This window comes from Sorex fumeus, unplaced genomic scaffold, assembly GCF_029834395.1.
Source record: "Sorex fumeus unplaced genomic scaffold, SorFum_2.1 ptg000022l, whole genome shotgun sequence".
In the NCBI taxonomy this organism is placed as follows: domain Eukaryota; kingdom Metazoa; phylum Chordata; class Mammalia; order Eulipotyphla; family Soricidae; genus Sorex; species Sorex fumeus.
The window spans coordinates 2,079,224-2,082,299 of NW_026606079.1; positions in this window are offsets into that span (position 1 = coordinate 2,079,224).

Genomic DNA, 3,076 nt, shown 5'->3' on the forward strand with positions numbered 1-3,076 from the left:
TTGGTGGGTTATGTGATTGCTGGGGCCCACGGGGGTGCTGTTTATTGAGCCAGGACTTGCAGAGGCGAAGAGAACCTGTCGGCAGTGCTGCCCTGGCTCCTTGCTCTCCTGGACGCCTCAGGGCAGGTTCAAAGGGGGCACTAGTGAGTGTATTTGTTGCCGGAAGTTCACAAATGCCTGAGTGGTTGAATGTGATGTAAAGGGATGAGATGTTTTGTTATCGCACAAAAGTTAAAATAAGCTGTAATCAGATTCCTGCACAGGCCGGGATTGAGCTGTGCCCGGCCACCAGCTGGAACCAGAGTCCAGATGGGAGCCGGCTGTGCAGGAGCGACGTGGCTCACGCTGGGAGCAGGCACACGCCGGGGAGGAGGCTTCGTGACGGGGCCGTGGCAGGGCCTTGCGGGAGTGCAGGTGGCTTGCCCTTGAGTGGGTCACTGGGTCTCACTCAGGGCCCTGGGCAGGGACAGGACTGGACTTAGGCAGTGCTGCCAGACCCTCAGGCAGGATACGTGAGAGGTGAGTGTTGGATTTCAGAGCTTAGAGGTCTTGGGGTCCTGGGCAAGAGAGGGGCGTGTGGGAACTTGACTTAGAAGCTCTGTGCAAGGTCAGTGGCTGCACAAATAGCAGTACTCTTACATTGAAAAAGAAGCTTTGTGCATGCTCACATACATGGCACGCGCACACACACACACATACATACAGTGGTGCTGGTGCCAGTGGTCTGTGGTGGGCGGAAGGTTTCGGGGAGAAGTGTGTGTGTGTGTGTGTGTGTGTGTGTGTGTGTGTGTGTGTGTGTCCAGTTTCCTCTGGAGTGCTCAGAATAAGGAGAGGGCATTGGGCACACCCGGAGCTGGGGCTGCAGAAGGCCGCGGTTGGGAGGGCCCTGCATAGAGGCTCAGGGTGTGGGCCTTGCTGAAGACTAGGAGAGTGGGTTCCCTCCGAGAGCAGTGCAAAGCCCAGAGTGATGGGGCAGGAAGGGTTGCAAACCTGGGATTTGTGATGGAGTTGAATAGAGATTTGCATGAATTTTTCATGTGGAAGATAAGGCTTGGAATAAATGGAGTTCCTTCAGAGTGCTTCCCCTCAGGGCTCCCACTCCTGTGCCTTGGGGCTCTTTGGGCGGGGATAAGTCTGAGGAGCCACTTCATTATTATATGCTGTTGTTATGTTGTTAATCTCACCCAAGTGAGTATTTAACCTTAAAGAGTTTGAGATTCACTTACCCATTTTGTTATCCTTAATAGGGCTTTGCAGCTGCTCCAAATATCTCTCCATTTGTGTATCCTAATAGTCGCTTGGCCAGCCATTTCCTTCAGCTCTGGGAGGACCACGTGCAGAAGTGCGGGCTCTGCAGAGGGGCTGCGAGGGCCCCCAGGTTCTGGTGCTTGGGGAAGATCAGGTGGTCCAGGTACAGTCTGTTCCTCTGGGCGATCCACGCTGCCCTCTGCTCCTCCTGCCCGCAGAAACTCGCAAGCCCCTCCCCTGATTGCGTCTTCCTGGTCAGAACTGTGGGGGACTGCTGGAACCCACAGATGGTGCCTTGGTGGACTGGGTGCCTGTGCATATCAGGGGTGCGGCTCCCCACCCCTACAGCCTGCAGGAACCTTAACGAGCCGCTGCTGTGTGGGCTCTGCACCTAGGCTGCCTGCCCTCAGCACATCCCTCCTGACGACCTCCTTCCTCCAGCTGCAGCCCTGCTGCGCACCTGCGAGGCAGAGATGAAGTTCTGTGATCTGGCCTGCAGGAGGGGAGGTGCCCGCATATCGGAGCTTTTGGGGCTTTGCTTAGTCCGAGGCCCTGGGATGTTTTGGAGCTTGGAGTTTGTGTTTTTGGCATCTCGGACAGAACACAGAAGCTCCCACACGTGGGCCCTCCACATTATGCCGGCATCAGTGAGCCTGCCACGTGCTGGGGAGCTCCTTCGCATCCCAAGACCGAGAGTGCTGCTGAGAAGTCTCATGACGGGGCAGACAGTGGGATTCCCAGCCTGGCAGCACCCCCCTAAGTCGGATGCTCCCGCCAGAAGCCAGTGTCGTGGGCTCACAGGGCCGAGGGCCGACCTGATTGGCAAAGTTTCTGGCTGCAGATGGGAGGCTGGGCCACACACCCCAGTCCCTGTCCCACCCACCCTGGACAACCCAGGCAGGGACATAGTCCTCGTCTCTGGCCATGGGGGTTCAAGAGGGGGGTGTCTGATTTTCTGAGCCGTTGGCCCCCCACCTGTAGGGAACAGGTTGGAGGTGTCCATGCTGAGACCTTTGCAGCTCCCATGCTACCCTTTGTGATGGGCTCTCAACATTTAATGGATTCTTAATATATTTTTCTGACTTTAAAAATGAGCATCGTTTTGTTTTAATGTTTTTAAGATTCATTTCTTATCTTTTTTTTTTTTTGCTTTTTTTTTGAGGGGGTCACACCTGGCGATGCACAGGGGTTACTCCTGGCTCTGCACTCAGGAATTACCCCTGGCGGTGCTCAGGGGACTATATGGGGTGCTGGGAATCGAACTCAGGTGGGTCGCATACAAGGCAAGCACCCTACCCGCTGTGCTATCACTCCAGCCCCAGAGATCTTAATATATTTTTCTGAACTCAAAAATGAGCATCGGGGGCTGAAACAATAGCACAGTGGGTGGGGCGTTTGCCTTGCAAGTAGCCAACCCGGGTTCGAATCCCAGCATCCCATATGGTCCCCTGAGCACCGCCAGGGGTAATTCCTGAGTACATGAGCCAGGAGTGACCCTTGTGCATCACCGGGCGTAAACCAAAATCAATCAATAAATAAAAATGAGCATCGTTTTGTTTTTATGTTTTTAAGATTCTTTTTTTTTTTTTTTTTTTTTTTTTGCTTTTTGGGTCACACTCAGCGATGCTCAGGAGTTACTCCTGGCTCTGTGCTCAGGAATTACTCCTGGTGACACTTGGGGAACCACATGGGATGCTGGGGATTGAACCCGGTCAGCCTTGTGCCAGGCAAACGCCCTACCTGCTGTACTATTGCCCCAACTCCAGAATTCATTTCCGATGTAGATAGAACTCTTGAGTGAACTAAGTTTACCTGCTTTCCGAATTGG